The sequence below is a fragment of the Neomonachus schauinslandi genome, chromosome 10 (genome assembly GCF_002201575.2).
Source record: "Neomonachus schauinslandi chromosome 10, ASM220157v2, whole genome shotgun sequence".
Lineage (NCBI taxonomy): Eukaryota > Metazoa > Chordata > Mammalia > Carnivora > Phocidae > Neomonachus > Neomonachus schauinslandi.
This window is the reverse complement of record NC_058412.1, coordinates 19,086,221-19,109,877: the sequence shown is the minus strand read 5'-3', so window position 1 is coordinate 19,109,877 and position 23,657 is coordinate 19,086,221. Positions and strand designations below refer to the sequence as shown.

Sequence of the window (23,657 nt, the reverse complement as noted above, 5' to 3'; positions counted from 1 at the left end):
CGTAATAGGTTCTTAATAACTATTTGCTGAATGAAAACAAATATCAAATTAATGAATCAGCAAATACATACCAGATGAAGCCCTAGGCCTTTTCCTGGACCCTGACTTCCCCTATCCCTGACCTGCTTTTCATTTGCTTTTATGGTCAAATACTAGGGCAGTCTCAGCTTGGTTTCCCAGATTGACTTTAACTTTAGTTCTTTCTGCACAAAGAATGACTGTCAGCACATCTATTCTTCTGTGTGAGTTTTGAAAGAAAAAAGAAACTAAAAAAGGACCAACCTCACTTTCCATCTATTTCTCAGAAGGAATAGAATAATTCTGACTCTGTGTGTGTGTGTGTGTGTGTGTGTGTTTAGGAGTGGTATAGAGATATTGTGAGGGGTTTTTTTTTTTTTTTCCCCTACAGAATAAAAGAGACTCCCTGGCTAAAAAGCACAGTTGCTAACAATAGAGGCATATTGACTCCTACCAAATATAGAAGGTAAAAGGAGAACAGCTTTAGATTCCCACTGCTCGCTATTCCTATCTTCAGATGCCCTGAGGATCAGAAGGGTAGAGCCAGGTTTTTCTGGCGTTCAATGGTGGTTCAACATTGCTTTCTCTATATGAACACCAGATAACACCAAACAATCAAATATGCGTGTAACTGGAATGCCAGAAGGAGATAAGAGAGAGAATGGGGCAGAAAAATGTATTTGAAGAAATAATATCTAAGATTTTTCTTAATTTGATGAAAGACAGAAATTTGCAGATACAAGATTGTAAATACATGCCACACAGAATAAACACCAAAAAAGACACACTGGTGCACATCAGAGTCAAATTATTGAAAGCCAAGGATAAAAAGCAAATCTTGAAAGCAGCAAGAGAAAATGACATATTACATAGAGGAGAAAATGATCTGGTCAACAGCTGACTTTTTCAGTGGAAACCATGAAGGCCAGAAGACAATGTGAAAACATCTTTAAAATGCCAAAAGAAAAAAACTCTGTCAATCCAGAATTCTATATGCAGGGGATATGTAATTCAAGTATGAAAATAAAATAACATTTTCAGATAAAACTAAGAGGATTTGTAGCCAACACACCTGCACGACAAGAAACAATAAAAGAAGTTTTAAATTATTTATCACATTGTCTTGGAAACTTATTAGTAGAGGCATTGCATATGAGCTCCAGTTTCTCACAGCCTTCCTTTTCTGTAGGATAGATAATATATTTACCTGATGGGATGCTTAGAGTCTGGAATTGCATCTTTTCTCTATTCCAGCCTCTTCCCACAACTGTGTGTTTGTTTTGAGGGTAGACTGGGTAGGAATGGGGTTAAGGATGGAATCCTTGAAATCTAACAGAAAGAGAAATTGATATAACATAACATATATATGGTTGGGGTGGGGAGAATCAGTGCAGGTAAGGAAAACAGATTGAGATTAAATGCTCCCCTGGGAAAAGCTAGGTTACTAGGAATAGGCCTCAGAATCTATCCTAAATTGTGGCAGAACCTGGGGAAGAAAAATGTAATCTACCTAGTCCCTTCCCTGACCTGTATGCCTTCTGACCCTACAATAACTCATAATCTTCTTTAGATTTGACAGGAAAGTCTCTGTGTCTTAGGTAGGACTTAGTTCCTTCAAGTATCTGATCACCAGTTGGTGTTGGAGGTAAATAAGAGGTAGTGGGATTTGGGAAATACCAAGGAGAGAAATTACAGATACAGTTCCAAGGTATGCTCTGTGAATAGAAGAAGACATCAAAGAAGTAGGATGGTGTTTGTTTGTATCATCTATGTAAATCATAAATACTGAGTGAGTAGGATAGGGTGGACAAACTGGCCCCAAAGTTCCTTATGGAACCCTGAGATATAATGTTTTAGCAGCTGGGATACTATAGGCTCCCAGTTGTATACAGGACGCCAATTTCCATGAAAGGTTGCTAAATTTTTGGTTTATTTTAGGGAGATGTTTAAAATGGTTTTTTTTTCCCTCTTTTTGTTTATAAATACTCCTTTTAACAAACTTAATTTTTGTCCTGCCTTGGATTTGGCACCTCCTTCAGAAAGAAAGGGGACTCAGGGTGAATTTTACCAGGTCCAGAACCCAGAAACACAAATGCCATTAACCAAATGGTGAGAGGGAAATGGAGACTAGCTATTTGCCTGTCAGGAATAAAAAAACAGGTTTTGCCCTAGACCAAGTCTCTGGAGCATTATGCTGAGAAGGATTCAGAGGCTTAGGAAGGGGCTTGAATATGGGCTTTGAAAGGAAGTACCACAATTAATTGGTGATGTCTGCCATGGGAATGAGACCATGCGGTCAAGAGTACTGTTCTTAGGTTGGGTGGTTTGTTTGCAGATTGATTGGTCCCCAGGAGACAAGGGTTAGATTAACCCCAGTAGATAAGGGACTTCCTAGACTAACACAAAGGAGTCTGGCCTCACTGTGTCACTGAAGCACAGAACCTGTCTGTCAGGTCTTGGTCAGGTCCTAAACGAAGAGTTAGGAAAAACACTGAGTGTGAGAGTGGGAAAAGCTTGTTTATCATCATTGATATTTGCTAAGTTCCTCACATGAGTTGGCTGGCCAGTTCAGATAGGCCTAAGCTTTGGACCCATCCCTCTGGAGCCAGCCTTGCTAACTTCTCCTGCCCTAAGGTAAGTAAGGAAGCCATGGGATCATTTGATCTGCACAGATTTCTCCTTTACCAACATAAGTCAGGGGGCTCTGAGTTTTGTTCATGGGACTAGCCCCCACTCTGCCTCTAAAAGCGAACAGAAATATTGGGTCTTGTAACCCCATTTTGTTCTACTCAGAAGGAACCATGACTCTGCCTCCAACCCCAAGTAACAGAAATCCTTTCTCTAGAACGAGTGCTGTGTCAAGGGCAGAGGGTATAAGGTGGTAACTTTAGTTGAAGTCCGGTGTTTTGTGCGGAGACCAGGAGCAGGAAGTGTTGAGAAAAAAGAGATACTCTGATCTTGCCAGGTGGCTACAGGGTGGGGAAGAATGTTCAGCTTCTGCAGACCAGGTGGCGGAACTTGGGGAGAGATCAACGTCTTATTGCTCATGAGTTTATGGAGTAGTTGCTCTCCCAAGTGGAGGCGGGTGGGGAGGTCCCTACCTTGTTGGCCTTTTTTATGTGGTAGAGAGGAGAGTGAGGAATACTGAGTGGATGACCCTTAGGTATGGTTAGTCTTTCTGGGGACTGTACCAGACCCATAAACAAGGGTGAGAACGACCTCCTTCTCCTGCCTCAGATCCCCTTTCCAGGAGAATCCCAGCTCTCACCTCAGCGAATTAACCTGAGAGAGAGAGAGAGAGAAGGCTCCGGAGAGAGCCCCATGTGGGGTGCAACAGGCATGTGTCCGACACGGCTAGGCCTTCCCCGAAACTTTGGGGGTTCTGCAGTGGCAGGAAACGCACCACCCAACCTCAACATGTCACCTCGGGGAGGAGGAGCCAGGTGGGCCGTCGCTGCTCCAGGAAAGGGCTGCCGGGACCGGGACTTCAGGGCCTCCCCGAGGGGAGAGCGGAGCACCGGCACTAGGCCCGCGGGGTCCTGTGCCGCGGGATTCTGGGGGTGAGGAGCCGCGCCCGGGCTAACATCGGGTTCCCGAGGGTGGGGGAGTCCGTGCCGGCCGCGGGCGGGCGGGCCGTCAGCTGCCCGGCCCGTCGCCTACCTCCCCGCCCCCCGGCTTCCTGCGGAGACCGCGGCCGCCATGTTGTTGTGGGGCTGAGGCGGTGCCGCGGAGCCCGAGCTGCCGTGACAGGCTGCGCAACAGGTTCGCTGTCGGCGGCCTGGGGACGAACCGAGCGGCGGCGGTGGCGGCCGAGCAGGGTCTCGCGGGGCGGGGCCGTAGCCGCGCTGCGGGTGCCGAGGAGCGCGGGGTCGCGCTGTGACGTGCGGGAAGCGCGGCGGGGGCGCCAGGTGGGTGAAGCGGCCGGCGGGGGCTGCGCTCGGGCGCGGGGCAGGTGCGGGCGCCGCCGCGCTCGCCGCGGGGAGGCTCGGCGGGCCGGGCTGGGAGGCGGCTGCGTGCCCTGGCCGCCGCGGACGAGCCCTCGGGAGCCGGAGCTAGGCCCCTGGCGGGCTTGGCGGCGCCGGGCGGAAACCTCCGGCCCCGGTTCCAGCCCCCGCGGCGGGGCCGGGGCGGACGCCGAGCCGCCCCTTCCCGTGCGGCCGAGCCCCGGCCCCCAGACCCCAGCCCCCGGCCTCTCCTGGCAGGTGCGGACGCCGCTGAGGGCCGGGGGCGGCGTGGCCCCTCGTTTTCGCTGTGCCGGCAGAAGAGGGCCCTTAGGGGCACCCGCACGCTTGCTCGGGGACCCCCTTTTTTTTCCGCCTAGTTGGCTTGCTTTGGTAATGGATGGTGCGGAATGTCAGGTGAGCCGCATCCCGGTGCGTCAAAGTAGCCCGAGTCACGAGCGGTCAGTGGGCGGATGCTCGGCGTCCACCGCTCGCATTAAACCAAAGTTGGGAAATGTTACCGTTTGACTTTAGCGTTGTTGATTTTACAGGGTGTACAGGAAGCACGGAGAGATGTAATCTCTCAGGCCAGAGTAAAGTTTATTGCTTATTATTATTTTTTAAAAGACGCCCGCATGTGCGTAGTGAATGGGTAAACAGAGGCTGAAACTGCAGATGGCTTTGCAGTCTGTAAAAAGATGCTGTATTTGGGTGATTAATCATGTGCTTTGTCGTTGAATGATTGCCGATGGCAAGTATGCTTCATTTGAGACTTGAATTAATTATGAATTAAGAATATGTTTGATAGAGCCAACCAGTTTATTTTAGGAATTAAGGTTAACACAAAATGATCGCTTTATTAAATGCTCTAGTTTGTTTTTACTAGAGTTTACTTGCTTACCCAGAGATAGGCAAGGTGTGACTTGAAATTTTGTGTTGTTTTAGTGAGCTTAATTTAGGTGGCATAGACTGTAGGTTAAGCTTCTTAAGCCTCTTAAGAAAATTAATTGCCTCTTTCCCTGTACTTGTTTGCTATATTGTAAGTGATAAAACCTAAACGCAGTCTGGAAACATTATGTAAAACCTTTACATAAATTAATAATAATGTCTCTCAAATTTTAAAGGTAGTAGCAACTCTGATGTGCATACCTTGTTGTGCCTGACATTCTCTAGTAATTTCTCTCTCCCACCCCCCAGCTTTATTTAGATATGATTGACATATATCTCCTGTAAATTCAGAAGTAGAGAAGGTGGAAGTTGTTTTTAAAAGCTTAATTTAAAAACAATTTCATATTTTTCAAGGACGTGGAAAAATATGCATTGCTGCTATTTTAATGTAATATTAATGAGCAGCAGAAAAGCTTGTATTTTTTAATGCTCTAATGCATTTATTTCCTCTGCTCACCCTTATAATGAAAGGTAGAATGGTCTGAAAAAACTTGACCTATACTGAATTATTGAGCAGGAAAGTACTGTTGTCAGTTCTCAGCAGATCTCAAGGCTAAAATCCCAGTCTTTCCTGAATATGGGGAAATGTGTTAGGCATGTTCTGGGATTAGGATTATAGTTATAAAAAATTGGTATTTAAAAAAAAAAAAAAGAACAGTATAAGGAACCTCTCAACACCCATCACCCACACTTAGGAGCTGTCAGGATTTTCTTTATCCATCTCTTTTTCTTCCTTTATTTTTTAGTCATTTCACCCTACATACTTAACACATCTCTTTTTTTTTTAAGTGGATTTTTTTCCCATAACCTTAAGATTTTTATTTTTAATGTATCTTTAATACAGAGTTTCACAAATTTCCATCTTTCTAGTAAGACAAAAAACATTTGTTGGCCATCTCCTTCAACTACTTCAATATTAAAATATATTTACTGTGGTTATAATTTATTGAGCACTTAGTACATGCTAGGCCATATGCTGTTTTGCATAATCAGTTAAAGCTCACAAAGACCATAAGAGTAGTACTTTTTCTCCTATGAAATAGATGAGTGAAATGCTAACCTGGAGGTTAATTGACTACTCTCAGTCTCTGAGCTAGTAAGTACAAGAGCCAGGTTTCAAACCAAGATCCTTCTAACTTTAGCTCCTGTGCCTTTATCACTCCTCTTGGTTCAGGGGGAAAAAAAAAAGTTATTTGGGCATTCAGTAAATATTTGTTGTATAAGTAAATGAATGAAAATACATGTTAGTCCACTGATAACTAACTAGCATTTTTTATACTATATTTACTTGTAAAGCACTTTATGAACAAGTTCCAGAAATGATTCAGAATAAACTAATTATATTGCTAAATTATATCACTAAAACTTATATTACTAAAATTGTGGTATATTTATTCTATCAGTACATTTGCTTCTCTTTTTTTCCTTTTTTTTTTTGATTCTGATCTTTCCAGTATCTTATTTATGGAAAAATTTTTTGTGGAGTAACTATTTTTGAAGAAAGACCAAGAAAAGGCAGACTTTTTTGGTGTACTAATTGTTAAAGGCAGGATTCCAAGTGTGAAGTAGAGAAATAAGAATGTTTAAAATTAACTCTGTAAATGGATAGATCTAAAGATGAAGGTGCATCAGAAATGCTGTTTTTCTCTTGAGTTCATTTTTTACTTTGTACCCTTCTGTAACAACAGAGCACAGCAACTGATGACAGAGGACAGCCACTGATGTTAGAGTCCTGGTGGGTAGACTGCATATTTGTAGGTATTCTTTGAGAAGGAGGAACTGAACTGGTCTTAAAGGATCTTAAGGCAGAGAGGAAGTGGGGGAGGAGGGGAGGAAACTGAGCAAAAATAGGGCAGTGAATGCATCAAGAAATAAGGTATTTATACAACTCTAAGAGGGCAGCATATTTCATTTGCAAATGTATAGTATTATTTTGAGAGATTCACTTAAAAAATCATTTCACAGCTCTATCAGGATGCTGAATGATTTAGTTACTTGTGAAGCTATTCAGCAGTGGTTATGGGAGACATTTAGGGATCTATTACCAGACGGTAGACATTTAACTTGTCTCATTTAAGCAACTGTCTTATGTCTTCTAGATTATTTTCTTCACTAATGCATATTCATTCTAGAAAAAGTATATGTGGTTAATAAAAATTTCTTATTTTCACTGTAACCATAGTAGATAAGATACAGGCTTTCAAGTTAAACCTCCTGCTCCTAACTCTAACACTAAATAGCTGTATGACCTTGAGCAACTGATTTTAATTCTCTGAGCTTCTGTTTCTCATCTATAAAATGTATCTATCTCATAGTGTTGTCCTATGTGATATGAAGTGCTTAGCACAGTGACTACTGCTTAGTATGAGTGCTCAGTAAATGTTACCATTATTCCAACTAGTCAGTGAGAAATTTCAAACTAGCTTAATGCTTTTTTGTGGGGGGAGGGGGGTCTTTTTACCTAGTGATTGGGGAAAAAAATTCACTTTTTTGCCTCTTAATTTTTAATTTTATCAAAACAATCCATATAAGAGGTCTGGAAAATAGAAGAACTGATCCACAATCCCATCTCCCCCTAAAGAATCTGTCTTTTTAGTCCTCTTAATTTGGATGGGGCGGGGGGGGGGGGGAGGGGGAAGAAAACATAGCCTACAGGAAGAAAAAAGAAGTCTATATCTGCAAAAGAAGCTCCTGCTTTGGATTATCACTTCCAAGTTTTTGAATCCAGGTGCTTAAATAACTTGTACTTTTCAGTGTGAAGAGCACTTGGCTGGTATGAGGCAGACGGGGGAAAGAATGGTCAAGAATGGTGGGCCATGTCAAACTATAGAGTCCATGGAGATAAACCCCAGCAGGGTTTACTCCGACAGTTAGGAGGACACTGATAACTATAGCATTATCATTTTCTTTTTGCTTAAACACGTTGGTGTAGGTATTTGGACACTTTTCATCACCCTACTGCTCCTCCTTCACACTTAAGATTGAGTGCTTAAATATAAGAATTAAGTAGGTCAGGTTAATAAATTTCACAGCTTAAGTAGCATTTGGTAATTTTATTTTTTAGTGAGCATGAAATACATTTTGGTGAGTATAAGTGAGAACTTCAAGATTAATGAAATTTGCAGGGAATGATGTGAACTGAGATGTATGTGTAACACTTCCTAACATTGTGGTAAATCCTGGAAACTTGAATGGTAGAACAGAAGCTATGGTTTATTTTCCATTTACCTTCTCCTCACTAGGGGCATTTTAGGCTTTCCCTCTGCCAAAGTTCCAGTGACCTTCCAGCTTATAAATTGATTTTGTCTTGCTGCAGAAACATCCCATATTGAAAAGCTTTCCCTGTCCACTTTTCCTTTCTTCTGGTGTCTGGTCCTCGTTCAATGATTCTGACTTGGAGTTTTTGGCTCCTTCAGGATCCAGGGTTCCAGTGGGTCCAGAGAGTTGAGTCACTTGTATGATTGAGATGTCAAGAGCCATTTAGATACAGATAACCCAAAACTTTTTCTGAACATTACTGTCTAGTACCTGGGTTTTATAGTCTTTGTAGAATGGTGGTGTTCTCATCTTGAAAAAGTACATGCTGCAGCTCCCTCTTAAATACATTTTTGCTTGCTTTCCTCATCAGATTGACTTTACCTCATCTTTGTCTTTCTAGGGGCTTCGATGGGAAAAAAAAAAAAAGCCCCCTCCCCACTGTTTTCTGTCATCTGTTTTAACTTTTTTATTATCAACAACCATTTTTCATCTTTAAAGAATTAAACCCAACAAAACTTACTCATAAATCATGGTACCAAATTAAATCTTTTAACAAATATTGAGTGCCTTCATGCCAGAAACTGGTCCAAGCAATGAGCATATAAGCAATAAACAAAATCCACAAGAATTCCTGCCCTTGTGCTGTTTACATTCAGGAGGGAGAAGGAGAAACAATAAAACATTTAGAAGTTAGTTTGCTAGGTCTATGGAGAAAAGTTAGGTAGGAAATGGGGGTAGGGAATGTGTGGACAGTTGGGTGGGTGGTAATTGAGAGAAGTAAATTTGCCTTATGTGAAGTTATTATTAAGGAATTCAAGATTTGGGAAAGGATTATTCTGTGCGTTTTATGAGTAAACCTAGTATTTCACATCATTGTGTTTAAAATAAATGTCCATCATTTCAATATTACTGTTGGGTTTGCACCCAGCACACCTCTGAATATTTGTTTTCTAGTAATTTAAGCCAGAACAACAAACCTCAGGCACAGCAGGAGTCTAGAACAGAGATTTGTCAAATGGTTTAGAATAGATACCTTAATTTTATTTTTCCTAAAAGTGATATGTTGTGTTTGTTTTTAAATCCTGTAGGCTTTTGTTTATACCATGTTTATGACTAATATATGTTCTTTTGGAAAATTGGAAAGCAACAGGGAAATTGAAAGAAGAAAATAATAGTCACTAATAATATTACCCAGAGAAATGGTCAGTATTAATATTTTAGATCTCCTTCTAGAAATTTTTCTTTGCAAAAAATGGAATTATATATTCTGTGTAACCTGTTTTTTTAGCTTACTAGCATTTATCAAAAACATGGTTCTGTTTTGTATATTTATCTACAATGTAATTTTATTGGCTAAATTATATTGCCTTGCTACCACAGAACATTCATAATGTCTAATATGAACTGAGCATTCACTGTATTCTAGTTACTTTTGAGACACTTTGTGTATTTTTACTCATTTAGTTTTCAGCCTCTCCATAAGAACTGTTCTATTATTATTTATTTTACAGTTGAGAAGATTGAACAAGGACAGGTTTAGTAATTTTCCCAAGATCCCATAGCTAATAAGTGGTAGACAGAGGATGTGAACTTAGTCTGGCTCTGTATCCTGGGCGCATATTTGTTCTGTAGCATTGAAGTATTTTGTAATTATTTTTTTAATTTTAAATTGTGCCATAGTTAACATCTTTGTAACTGTATCTGTGTGCATCTATGAGTGTAAACTTACTGCCAGCTTGTCTTCTAGAAAAACTTTTCAGTACCAAAGTGTTCTCCTACCAGTGAAACCAGTCCTATTTCCCACATCCTCAGAAACATTGCTTTTTTTTAAATCTGCTAATTTGATAAAGACCACCTTGTTTTTCTTTATTATTGAAGTTCTACTTTTAAAGATTTTTTTCTTTGAAAAATATTTCTCTCTGCCCTTTCTCACTTCTTTGGCATTTTCATCTCTTAGTTATTTCTAAGGATTCTTTATATTTTAAGAATAGTAACTCTTTGCCATATAGGTATAATTTTTCCCAAGTTAGTTTCTTAGTTTTGTTTTTAGATTTTTATCAATGATGAAACCTAGAATTTATATAGTACTTCCCATATGCAGCATTAATCTAACTCATTACATTTATTCCCTCATTTAATTTTTACAACATTCCTATGGGGTAGGTGCTATTATTAGTCCCATTTACAAAGTCCTCTGACATTGTCTTTTAATTCTTAAACAGCTTTTTCCTCTGTGTCTTTGCCTATTTCTATTCCCAAGTCCTAAAAATCTCTTTTTCTAGCCTACAGGTGATACTTATTGATTAGGTGTTCATTACTCAGTTGAGGAGTCCTTTCTTCTGGGATTGCTCATCTAACAATTTTCTAGTTCTTTAAGGAAAAGTTAGGTGCCTGTCTTCTGTCCTTTATACCTATAGCACCTATATGAAATTCTTAAGTCTTGGGCTTATTCCTCTTCTATATTCCCTGCTCTTATACATCTTATCCAGGTGTTACATTTCTGTTGACTTGGTAGATATTTGTCAATTTGATTTAAAGCTACTCATGATGATGTTGGTGATATAAAGAAGGGAATGCACCTCCCAAGTATATAAAATGGAGAAACTTACACCGAGGAAGTAACAATGGAACTGGGCTTAGAAGGCCAGTTGGGGGGGGGTGGGGGGCGGGGTGTGGAAGAAGGGACCTAGAGACAAATTGAATGAAAACAGACTTGGAAATTTCCCATTTTGGGAATAGCAAGTTACCTAGAGTGGCTTTGAGGATTATTAACCTTGCCTCTGGGAAAGCCTGAGGAAAAAAATCCCTCTTTCAGCCCAGTATACCTCTTTTGGTGTTCAGAATATTTGAATCTTCCTTCTAGATCTCTTCGTTCTAGCTCAGTTTCTCTTCTGACTTCCCCCTTTTTTCCAGTGTAATGGGGGAAGTTGGAGGGTCCTCATGTAATCCTGGGAAGGTTTTGAAATGCCCTGGGAAGTTTGGTGAACTGGTGGGGTAGGCCCGCTGGTGCCTCTCCCAGAAGTCAGAGCCTTAGGGGAGAGAACCAACTGTGAAGCTGTTGTCTTTGGAGACTTGCAGTTCTAGTCACACTTCTCCCTGGCTGTTGGTGCATCAGATGAGATCTCAGTTCCTTTTCTCTCCAGCATTCATTACGTTTCTATTCTAATTTTGTTAAGAGACATTTTTCTCTCAATTTACTAGTTTAATTTTGAGGTATACAGACTGCTGGGCTCTCAGTTTTATTAACAATATAACTTGTTTGTCATTTAATGTAAATATTTTTCCAAATCCTTTTCCTCTTTCAATTTAACTTTATTTCTCATTATGTAACATATTTATTGTAAAAACAGTACATGCTGATTAAAGGAACTTTGTAAAATAGGGGGAAAAAAGTAGGAGAAAAAGTGTCATTCCAAGTCCAACAACCAATAACAACCACATTTTGATGTCTCCTACCCATCCTATCTTTCTTTTTTGTTGTATTTACATATATATTGTGCGTGTTTTATAATACAACATGGTAGTTAAGAATAACCTGGCTTTTGGGGCGCCTGGGTGGCTCAGTCATTAAGCGTCTCTCTTCGGCTCAGGTCATGATCCCATGAGCTCCCTGCTCGGCAGGAAGCCTGCTTCTCCCTCTCCCACTCCCCCTGCTTGTGTTCCCTCTCTCACTGTCTCTCTCTCTGTCAAATAAATAAAATCTTTAAAAAATAATAATAACATGGCTTTTGCTCAGTGGAGTTTTAGTTCTAGCTTGGCTTTTTTTTATTAGCTTTATGAGAGTAACACTCTCACAAGCCTTGGTTTGCCCTTCCTTAAAAAGTGGAGATTTCATAATAATACCCTTAGAGTTGTCAGGAGGATGAAGAGATAATATATGTTTAGTGTGGTCATCTCATAATAAATTCTTTATAAATGTAACAATAATAATCAGGCCTGTCTTTTGGTAAGGTTAGCTGGGGCTGCTGCCTGGGCTATGCCTGGAGGGAAGGGGGCATGTCTGAGGCATTGTACCTTTCTTTTCTTTCTTTCTTTTTTTTTTTTTTAAGATTTTATTTATTTGACAGAGAGACACAGCAAGAGACGGAACACAAGCAGGGGGAGTGGGAGAGGAGAAGCAGGCTTCCTGCTGAGCAGGGAGACTGATGCGGGGCTCGATCCCAGGACCCTGGGATCATGACCTGAGCCAAAGGCAGACACTTAACGACTGAGCCACCCAGGCGCCCCTGTACCTTTCTTTTCTGAAACAAAATTCAGTTTCAAAATTTTTTTTTTTAACATTCTCAAGGGACCTATGAAATAGTTTACAATGAGGCCTTCTTCAGAGTGTAATTCATCTTGGGCCAACCCTGCAGTTGGTGGCTGGCCCTGAGGATCGGACCCTTCTAGGATGGCCATGTTATAATGATGATGTCAATGATAACACGTGAAGACCTAAGGGTCGGGCTTGGAATTTTCTAAGTATTCAGTGATTGTTAGTTGCTATTATTATTTTCATAATGATACACATTTACATCATAAATTATAAGAACGTAACCAGTTTCCTTGTTATTACATGGTTTAGCCGACCTTGTGTTTTTAAAAGTAGGTTTGTAGAGAGATAATTTAGATACCATTATGAATTTGATATTTGATTTAAGTAGCAGCCTGATACTTAGTTCAGTGTATTCCCCATTGTTGAGCACTCATGTTACTTCCAGTTTTTTCTTTCTATACTAACTATTAATTGCATGAATATCTTCACATTTCCTCCATTTATCATTATTTTCTTATGACAGATTCCCAGAAGTGAAATTGTTGGCTTATTGGATCTGAATGTTGGTAGGGTTCTTGCTGTATGTTCTCAAATTGTCTTCTGAAGAGCAATACCAGTTTGCATTCCCATGAGTTATGTCTGCAGCACTCAACTCCCCTCACCTTTGCTAGCCCTGAGTATTAGCCAAGGTTTTTTGTTGTTTAAATTTTAGTTAACATACATACAGTCAATTTTGGTTTCAGGAGTAGGATTCAGTGCTTCATCACTTAAATAAAACACCCAGTGCTCATCACAACAAGTGCCCTTCTTAATACCCATCACCCATCTAGCCCATCCCCCACCCACCTCCCTCCATCAGCCCTGTTTGTTCTCTCATGGCAGGGTGGGGTGCCTGAATGGCTCATTCATTGAGCATCTCCTTGAGTGTCTTATTGAGCATCTGCCTTCTGCTCAGGTTGTGATCTCGGGGTCATGGGATGGAATCCTGTGTTGGGCTCCCTGCTTGTTGGGGAGTTGACTTCTCCCTCTCCCTCTGCCTGTCCGCCTCCCCCTCATGCTCTCTCTCTTTCAGATAAATAAAAATTAAAAAAAAAAAGTCACTTATGGCTTATTTCTTTCTCCTTTTTCCTCCTTCCCATATGTTGATCTGTTTTCTTTCTTAAATTCCACATATAAGTGAGATCATGTGATATTTGTCTTTCTCTGACTGACTTATTTCACCTAGCATAATACGCTCTAGCTCCCTCCTTGTTGTTGCAAATTAGCCAAGGTTTTTGTTTTGTTTTGTTTTGTTTTGTTTTGTTTTCTAAATAAGTTTTTCCGGAGAAACAAAACTTCATTTGCATTTCCTTGTTTTTTTCATGATGTTAACATCTATTACCCAGTTTCATTTCCCCTTTGGAAAACTATTTTAGGTCTTAGTGTTTTCATTATCTATTTTAATAGTTCTCTGTACATTAAAAATATTGACTATCATATTTGTTTTGGTTTTTCCCCATTTACCTTTAAATTTTGTTTTCAACAAACGTTTAAAATATTTATATAGATGAATCTTAATTTTTCCCTTTGGGTTTTCTTGAGTGACTTTAGAACTTAGAAAGTTATTTTTTTTTCAGAGAGGAGATATTTTACTTGAAGGTGAAGCATCTCTCTGAATGTTTTCCCTCTCTACTTCTTATTCAAGGCAAGTAAATAGTTTTGTTTCAATATTTAGTCCTGATATGAGACTGAAGCAAACAGACCAAGTAGCCGGCCCTCCCCACCTTCCCCTTACAGCGGTACAGGCTGAGTCACAAGCTATTCTTAGGTGGTTTTTTTTACCCCCTTTGTGTGGGTGAATTGTCTTGTTCAGAGTTGTTGATTAGTTCTTCTAAAACTGATTTAATATAAATCTGCAGTATTATTGGAGTAGTAATGACTTCAGTATTAGTTTACCATTTCTGTTCTTTTATACCTGCTTGGTATATTGGTTGATTCTTTGTAGGCTAAACTTAACATTTATAAAAGTTCAAACTTATAATTTATATTTAAACATCTTAAACTGAAGATGCGAAGTTGCAGAACTAGAACTATTAACTAAGTTTGTATAGGAAAGTTATCTTCTTTGAAGCTTTTAAGTCTCAACATATTTTGTGTATTTGAGCCCTAAGTCTTTAGATAGAAATAATAGTAACCTTTTTCTCAGATATTAAATAAAGTGAGAAAAATATGTCCTTCTTATCAGTAATTGGTACAACTTTAGCTTGTTGTACCAATTCAGTGAAATCAAGGTAACTATTGTGTTAAAAATAATGTTGAAATGATAGTGGTAGTAGCCATCATTTCTGAGCACCTTCTATGTGCCAGATGCTTTACAGACATTATACTGAAGCCTTAAAACAACCTGGTATTTAGGTACAATTATCCACACTTATAGGTTAGGAAGTTGAAGCTATATCATGTGGAGTCCACAAAGCTAAGGAGTAACTGTGCTGGGATTTAAACACAAGTTGGCTGACGTATTTTCAGAGTTCAAGTTATCAGCCTTCTTGTCCTCATTGCAGTTGAAAGAATGCTAACTTCCAAGAGTCAAAGCATTTGTGTTTCTTAAAGGATATTTTAGTGCCAGTCACATGGCTGACTTCCGGACACTAGGTATATGAAGATGAAGAGACATTCATAGGTGTTCACAGTGTCATGGAGGTGGTTCGCATGAAAATAAGAGTTAATGATACTGGGAGTATGTAGTTTATGGAGATATATACAAGATCAAACGGGAATGTGGCAAAGGAAGCTTTTGTAAATGGAAGTGTCACTGAGGAGGTAGGTAGTTCCACAGGTTCAGAGAGGGGGAATGAAATAAGATGGGGCAGAGATAAAGGTGGGAAGGTATTCCAACACTAGAAAAATAGGCAGAGGATAAACCCTAAAACGCCTCATATGCCATGTGAAGGAGATTAGGTTTATTTAATGTAAAGGTTTGTTGAGATAATAATTCATACCATAAAATTCACCCTTTTAAAATTTACAATTCTGTGGTTTCTATTATATTCACAGAATTGTGCAGCCATCACCAATATCTAATTTTAGAACATTTGTAAAGACTTTATTTTTTTGAAGATTTTATTTATTTATTTGACAGAGCGAAAGAGTACGTGCAGGGGGAGCAGTAGAGGGAGGAGAAACAGGCTCCCGGCTGAGCGGGGAGCCTGATGTGGGGCTCCATCCTAGGACCCCGGGATCAGGACCCGAGCTGAAGGCAGACGCTTAACCATCTGAGCCACCCAGGCAACTAATTTTAGAACATTTTTTTAAAAGATATTTATTTATTTATTTGAGAGGGTTGGGGGAGGGAGCAGGAGGAGAAGGGGGAAGGGCAGCAGGCGAGGAACAAGCAGACACCCTGCTAAGCAGTGAGTCTGATGCAGGGCTCTATCCCAGGACCCTGGGATCATGACCTGAGCCGAAAGCAAATGCTTAACCAACTGAGCCACCCAGGCACCCCTAATTTTAGAACATTTTCATCATCCAAAAAAGAACCCCCTTAGCCATTAGCAGCCATTCCCATTCCTCCCTACACCCCCAGGCCTAGGCAACTACTAATCTACTTTCTGTCTCTATGAATTTGCCTATTCTGGACATTTCATATAAATGGGAACATAAAATATGTGTGGTCTTCTGTGATTGGTTTCTTTCACAACTGTAAAGTTTTTAAGGTGTGTCTTTGTTATAGCATATATGAATAATTCACTTCTTTTTATGGCTAAATATTCTATTGTATGGATATACCACAGTTGGTTTATCCATTCATCAGTGGATGGACATTTGGGTTGTTTCCACTTTTTGGCTATTATGAAGAATACTGTTCTGAGCATCTGTGTACACATTTTTGCGAGGACATAGGTTTAGGTTTTCGTTTCTCTTGGGTTCATACCTATGCTGAGTTATATGGTAAACTATGCTTAACATTTTGAGAAACTGCCAAATTGTTTTCCAAAGCAGCTGAATCATTTTACATTCCCACCAGCAATGTAGGAGGGATACCTTTAGGAGATTAGATTTTATACTATTAATGAGTGTTATTACACAGAGTCACAGTGGAAAAATGGCTGAAAATTTTTGGATTAGATTGCTGCTTCTCCAGTATGGTTCAAGGCACATGCTATGTCAGCAGGCTTTTCCTGATGAATATGAAACTAAAATGTAAGTTCTTTTCTTTTTTTTTTTTTAAAGATTTTATTTATTTATTTGCGTGAGAGAGAATGAGAGAGAGCACATGAGAGGGGGGAGGGTCAGAGGGAGAAGCAGACTCCCCGCCGAGCAGGGAGCCCGATGCGGGACTCGATCCAGGGACTCCAGGATCATGACCTGAGCTGAAGGCAGTCGCTTAACCAACTGAACCACCCAGGCGCCTGTAAGTTATTTTCTTATTTCTTAGGAGCTACTGTTATTTCGTGTCCATAGTCTTTGTTTTTTGTGTTAGTGTGGGCTACTTACTGATAATCTGAGTTACTAAGGATTACTGAAATTTACTGTTCATAAACTAAAATTAACCAGTTTCTAGAGCTTACTGAGGGCTCTAATTTAGTTTTCTATTAAGAAACTTGTTAGCTATACAATACTTCGGCAGCATTGAAAAGTTCCTACAAGGTACACCCACACTCAGATGTAGATACTGTTTTCAGTGCAAGCATTGGTATTATCTTGAGTTTGATGTGGTTCCAACTGCTATTCTTGAATTAACTGTAATTAATTATAGAATCAATGTTAGATTTAATTTTGTTGCCCATTTTGCTCTTATGCAACTGTTGCATTGTATACTTCTTCATCATGGAGTTAGTTTTCTATTGGAAAATGGAAGCAGATGGTTAGGTTGGGTCTCTTGTCCCACTTAGGTGGGCCATGGTTAGAATAGTTTGAGAATGAATGGAATACGTAATGGAAGGATTCTTTCTCACTCTAATATAGTATACCTTTTTAACGTGGGAATTAGTGTATTTATAATTAAGAGCCTTAGCTATGGAAAACATGAACCCTCTGAAAATCTTCACATTGGCTTTAGAGGTCTGAAGCCTTTGGAATTGTATGCTACATTCTGTACATTTGTGTTTTTTTCCAGAAAGAGCAACTATAGGTTTGCCAGATTTTTTTAAGTCCATGACTCCTCAAAATTAAAGAACTTAGATTGGTGAAGAGAATTTGTAAATTTGTGTTTTTGAAGTATTTGAGGGAAGTGAGACCTTGTTTTGGTTAGAGATAGATATTTTCTGGACACACTGTTGGTTTTAGTGGGACTAATTCCATATTAGAGTATCTCTATCTTGTTGTTTTGTGGTAGTATTTCTCCCTGTCAGAACTTGGAGTTTGCTTTTAAAATCCTCATTATACATTTATTATTTTATATTTGCTTTCTCAGTAGATTATGATGTTCTATTTAAGAGCATTCTTTCTGCTGCATTGATAGCATAGTTTCCAGTAATTGAAACATATTGATATTAAAAAAAACAAACAAACCTTAAATTGGACTGATAGAATAGGAAAATGGATGGTTGCTTTTGTACCTATTGGCTACTACTTTCATTTTCTTTACTCTCTTGTTCTGTTTGTGTTTGGGTTGAGATTGGAAACTACCAGTCACAGGTGGAAGCTCTTCCCATTCAGGACCTTCTGGGTGTGGCCTTGGTTTTGGATGCCAGTCTCTTTAGGCCTCTGCAGTAGGGTATGTGTGGAGGAGTGTACCTTTTCTCTGTAGTTTTTAGCACTAGATGTAGCATAGCAGGGTTTGAGAGATTGGTTATTTTATTTTATTTTATTTTATTTTACTTTATTTTTTTAAGATTTATTTATTTGACAGAGAGAGACACAGCGAGAGAGGGAACACAAGCAGGGGGAGTGGGAGAGGGAGAAGCAGGCTTCCTGCTGAGCAGAGAACCCGATGCGGGGCTCGATCCCAGGACCCTGGGACCATGACCTGAGCTGAAGGCAGATGCTTAACAACTGAGCCACCCAGGCACCCCGAGGGATTGGTAATTTTAGTTAAATGTTTTTGGTAAAACAGACTTGTTACTTAATATTGTTTATAATAGACAAGAGCAAAGCTCTGGGTCATATTTGCTGTTGTGTTAAAAGATGGTGTAGTAGAATACAAAAATATATTTGGTCTTTGTTCCTGGTTCCTGGCACAGTTCTCCTAAAACCTTTGGAATGTCCTGAATGATAGGAGTGTCTTTTATTCATAATAAGCCCCTTCCCATCACACCTGAGGTATACTAATGAGGCTTAGAGTGGTACCCCTAGATAGCCTCAGGATGAGGATACTTTCCACCCCACCCATCAACCTCCAGGAAGAGGAGGTGGGCCCTAGAGATTGAGCTCTATAAAAGCTCTAGGACAATGAGAGCTTCCAGGTTGGTAAATGTATTGTGCTGGGAGGGTGACATGCCCTGCCCCCCATACCTTGCCCAGTATGTCTCTTCCATTTGGCTGTCCTGAATTGTATCCTTTATATTAAAACAGTAAACGTAAATAGTTTTTTCTGAGTTCTGTGAGCTTTTCTAGCAAATTATCAAACCCAAGGAGGGGATCATAGGAACCTCTGATTTATAGCCAGCTGGTCAGAAGATGGCCCAGGACTAGTGACCAGTGCCTGAAGTGGGGGCAGTCTTGTGGGACTGAGGCCTCAACCCGTGGGGACTACATCACACCAGGTAGGTAGTATCAGAATTGAATTGAATTGAATTGTTGGACACCCAGTTGGTGTCAGAAAAAAAAACTCCATAGAAGGCATTACTGGTTTTTGAAAGACAAGTAAATTTACCATAGACTTCTCTTCTTTGAATTACTGAAAATTGTCTGTTTTTAATTGCAAGCACATACATTTTGGTGTATGTGGTTTATATGAGATTTAAAAAAAATAGCAACAACAAAACTTGGAAAATAAAAAAAATTTAGTCCATCTTTCAACCTAAGTCAACTACTTTTAGCATATTAATGCCTTTTTTTTTTAAGATTTTATTTATTTGACAGAAAGAGATAGTGAGAGCAGGAACACAAGCAGGAGGAGTGGGAGAGGGAGAAGCAGGCTTCCCGCTGAGCATGGAGCCCCATGCAGGGGCTCGATCCTGGGACCCTGGGATCATGACCTGAGCTGAAGGCAGGTCATGGCCTAATGACTGAGCCACCCAGGTGCCCCAGCATATTAATGCTTTTATTTTTTTTTACATTAATGCTTTATTTTTTTTAAAGATTTTATTTATTTATTTATTTGAGAGAGAGAGAGAAACAGCATGAGAGGGGAGAGGGTCAGAGGGAGAAGCAGGCTCCCCGCTGAGCCGGGAGCCCGATGTGGGACTCGATCCCAGGACTCCGGGATCATGACCTGAGCTGAAGGCAGGTCATGGCCTAATGACTGAGCCACCCAGGTGCCCCAGCATATTAATGCTTTTATTTTTTTTTACATTAATGCTTTAAAAAAAAATGTTGAGAGAGAGAGAGAGCTTGAGCAGGAGGGGCAAAGGGAGAGGGAGAGAGAATCTCAAGCGGACTCCTAGCTGAGTGCAGAGCTGGATGCCAGGCTCGATCCCACGACTCTGAGATCAGGACCTGAGCCAAAACCAAGACTGTGCCACCCTGTGCACCCCAGCATATTAGTGCTTTTTAGTCAGAGTATCTATCTATTTACATACTTAAACACATACATACATAATTTTTACATAATTGTAATCAGTATAGATTTTTGTCTACTTATTACATGGAAGGTATTTTTTCCTGTGTTACTTCGTGATTTTCATAAATATTAATGGCTGTGTTATTTTTATCTAGTAGATAGACTATGAGTTATTAACCATACTCCTATTTTCAGGTGTTTGGGTTGTTTCAAGTTTTTTGCTATTACAGATAAAACTGTGATAAATATTATTTGGTGAACGTATATTAAACAGCCTGTCAGACTCTTATTAGGTGCTTCACAAAGATAAGGTCCTTCCCTTAAGAGGTGTTCTTCTAATCCTTGACATGCGCATATATAATTTTGAATATTTGCATCCATATTCTAGAATTTTGTGTTTTTTAAAAATTTACTTTATATCACAAACATTACCTATCTACTGTAGCCTTGAAATTATCGTTTGTGCCACATGCATAGTATTCTGAAATTTATTTTCTTGTTCCTTTCTCTATTGGATAAATTAACCTGATTTGTATACTCAGTCATAAAAGAAAAGATTGACAAATTTTGGTATGAAAATAAAGAAGTTGATATGATATAGTAAAAGATGCCTTCAAATCAAAAGGCAACAAGCTGGATGAAAAGTTTTTATGACACATGTTCCGAGTCTGGGAGAGTGAGGGAGAAAGTGTGAAATGGTCGTGGGTGGGAGGGCGGAGCAGATGGACTAGGGAAACATGGACTTGTCAGGCTGGCAGGAGTTAGTGGTCGGGAGTTTAAAGTGATGCCAGTCAGCACCTTCATTCGTGTGGCCGTGAAATAGCAGTGGGGTTTTACCAGATGCATAGTATACAGGAAGAGGGGAGAGTGAACTTGAGGATGCATACAATGACTTATAATTTGGGTAAGGAAGGATATTAGGACCTAAGGAAGGGGATGTTAGGGCATAAGGAAGAATGAGAGACAGTGAAAAGTTGCCAAGACCAATAGATTGTAGGTCCTGGCAGAGTTAAAGAATTGCTGGAGTTTGGGAACTAGAGAGAGTGGGCTGTTGAGCAAAGCTCTGGTGAAGGGAGGGTGGGAGGCTTGAAGTGGGTTACAGAGGAGTGCAGTCATCGTGATAACAAGGCCTAGGGTGTGACCTGGGAGTGCCTGGCTAAGATAAGATGGAGAATAAGACATTTGGAATACGAGGGGTCAAACACTTGGAGGCCAGGATGTGGGCAGGATCATCTGTGTGGATGACTTGACTTCACCAGAAAGTATGGGAATAATGGTGGAGAGGGGATGGTGAGGTAGGTGTGAAAGCAGTTAAGGAATTGCCATGGTGATTGTAGGGGACAACAGTGAGGGAGAGCCGGTGGTCAAGTCAGATGCACTAGTGTTCTTTTTCAACTTTTATTTATGAAAAATGTCAAACATATGCAAAAGTTGAAATTGATCACTTATTTTCTATTTACCTTCATTTACCCATATACTTTTTAATTTAATGTTTTTGTATTTTTGCGTGAGCTTTAATTCTTTTTGGAAGAAGGCAGGCTATAAATAAGTCCATTTCCAGGTTCCTATCCAGAAGAGTTGTGCTAATTTACATTTCTATCAGTTGGTATTAATATAATACTCATTTTTACAGCTATTGTTATAGTTCCTTGCATTGTTAAGCTCTTCACTATTTCATGTGAATAAATGAATTTTCCCAGACCACGCTCTTCACTCTGCTTTTCAGTCTTTACCTCAGCCTAGAATGTTTTTCTCCCACATTTATTCACGTAACGAATGTTTCCATGTGTAAGGCATAGCTAGTTGAACACAAGCTGAAATGCACATACCTGGTTGATTCATGGGAACATATTTGCATGTGACCTTCTCTTGTTGCTTGAAGAGAACAGAAATTTGTGCTTAGGCACCTGGGGGCCCAGGAGATCCAAGAGTTTGTTTTCAGCCCTGCCCTTTGGACTGTCTGGCCCAAAGAAAACACGTATTTTCTCAACTCCTTTTTCTTCTGCTTCCAAACTTATATGTGTCTTTATTTATCCTTATTATCTGTTTTGTCCTATATTCCCAGAGCCAGAAATGTGTGCCCCATGTTCTAGCTTTATACTCTAGAGCTGTCTACTTTCTCTGGACTCTAGCTTTCATTATTAGGTAACCTTTCCTTCTCATTTTGGAAATTAAATCTCTCCCTCTTCTTCTAAAAATAGTTTTGTTCTCCCATCTAAAAGGAAAGCCTTATAACCTTGCCTCTTTCCTGAAGCCTCCTGTCTCTCCTCCCCCCACCCCCCTTTTCTTCCTTTGTCCTTTAACAACAGACTTCTTGAGTCACCTACACTTCTCCGATTTGCTGCTGGGTCTACTTCAGTTTGACTTACAGCCGGTTCCCTGCACAGATTGCCAAAACTCATGGCTTAGTCTTGACTTCTGTGACATTTGACAGTTATGACCATCGTCTCCTTGAAATGCTTTTCTTTACTCTATATTCTGATTTCTCCTTTTTCTCAACCTCTGCTCTGATCGTTCTTCTCCTGTGTCCTGTACATGCTTTTTGTGGATAATGTCATCCACTGACCTGTTTACAGCTATCCCCAATCCATGGTAGCTACCAAATCTAGGTCCACAGCCTGGTCAGAATCCTTACTATCCCTTAGACATTTCCACCTAGATGTCTTTCTAGGTGCATCAGATTAGGTAAGCTGAAAACTGAACATTTTGTTGCTCACCCCCCAAATCTAATATCCAAATTTCTACTTTCTTAGAACTTTTGTCTTGGTTAGTATTACCACTCTACAGTCACCCAAGATAGAAACTTATCTTGATGCTCTTCTTTGATCAACAGCATTTAGCTGATCAGAAAATGCTGTCTATTCTAGCTCAGAAATGCCTCTTCTCTATTGTCCAAGTTCAAATTCTCACCATCTGGAGTATGCCAGTCAGTCACAACTGGTGTCCCTGTCTTAGGATACTCAAGTCCAATTCAGTTCCTATATTGTTTGTCAGAATTCTCTTCCTCTGCCCTTTAAAGATCAGGTTCTTCTCTTGTTTCTTATATATGCTTTCCCTGGATAAAGTCACTCACTGATATGATGACAACTATTCCAGTCCCTGGTGACTACCAAATCTGGGTGTTTATCTCGAATAAATACCGGCTCTCCATGACTTGCACAGTGAAATTCAAAATCAATAGCATGACATACTTTGTTCCTTCAATTGTGTGATCTTGGCAAGTTAATCTCTTTGGCTTCTCTTTAATTGTTTCTAAAATAAAGGGGATGGAATTCAGTATGCTGTTTAATTCTTCTAAAAATTCATCAGATAAAATATTATAGAGAAGCCTCAGTATGTAAAACAAAAACAGAGCTACTTTCATTGAAGTTGGTATCCTCTTCCAACCCTCCATTCCTCTTCCCTACTCCACATCTGTTGTATTTCTTTGAAATTTCTAGAACTGCAAGGAGCAAAATTTAAAACTATTGGGTTTCTTAAAGTCTGGGGCGCCTGGGTGGCTCAGTCAGTTAAGCGTCTGCCTTTGGCTCAGGTCATGATCCCAGGGTCGGGCAGGGAGCCTGCTTCTCCCTCTCCCTCTGCCTATCTGCCT

General features: G+C 40.0%; 1 protein-coding gene across 2 annotated transcripts in view; it reads left to right on the top strand.

The window, feature by feature from the left end:
- The first annotated feature begins 2,615 nt into the window (after positions 1-2,615).
- The window catches only part of ITSN2 (intersectin 2), a 140,238-nt gene continuing 119,196 nt past the window's right edge, over positions 2,616-23,657 (top strand). For both annotated transcript variants that reach the window (XM_021697570.1, XM_044918835.1), the window contains exon 1: positions 2,616-2,652. The gene's annotated coding sequence lies outside the window, so the exon portion shown is untranslated. The remainder of the gene's footprint in view (positions 2,653-23,657) is intronic.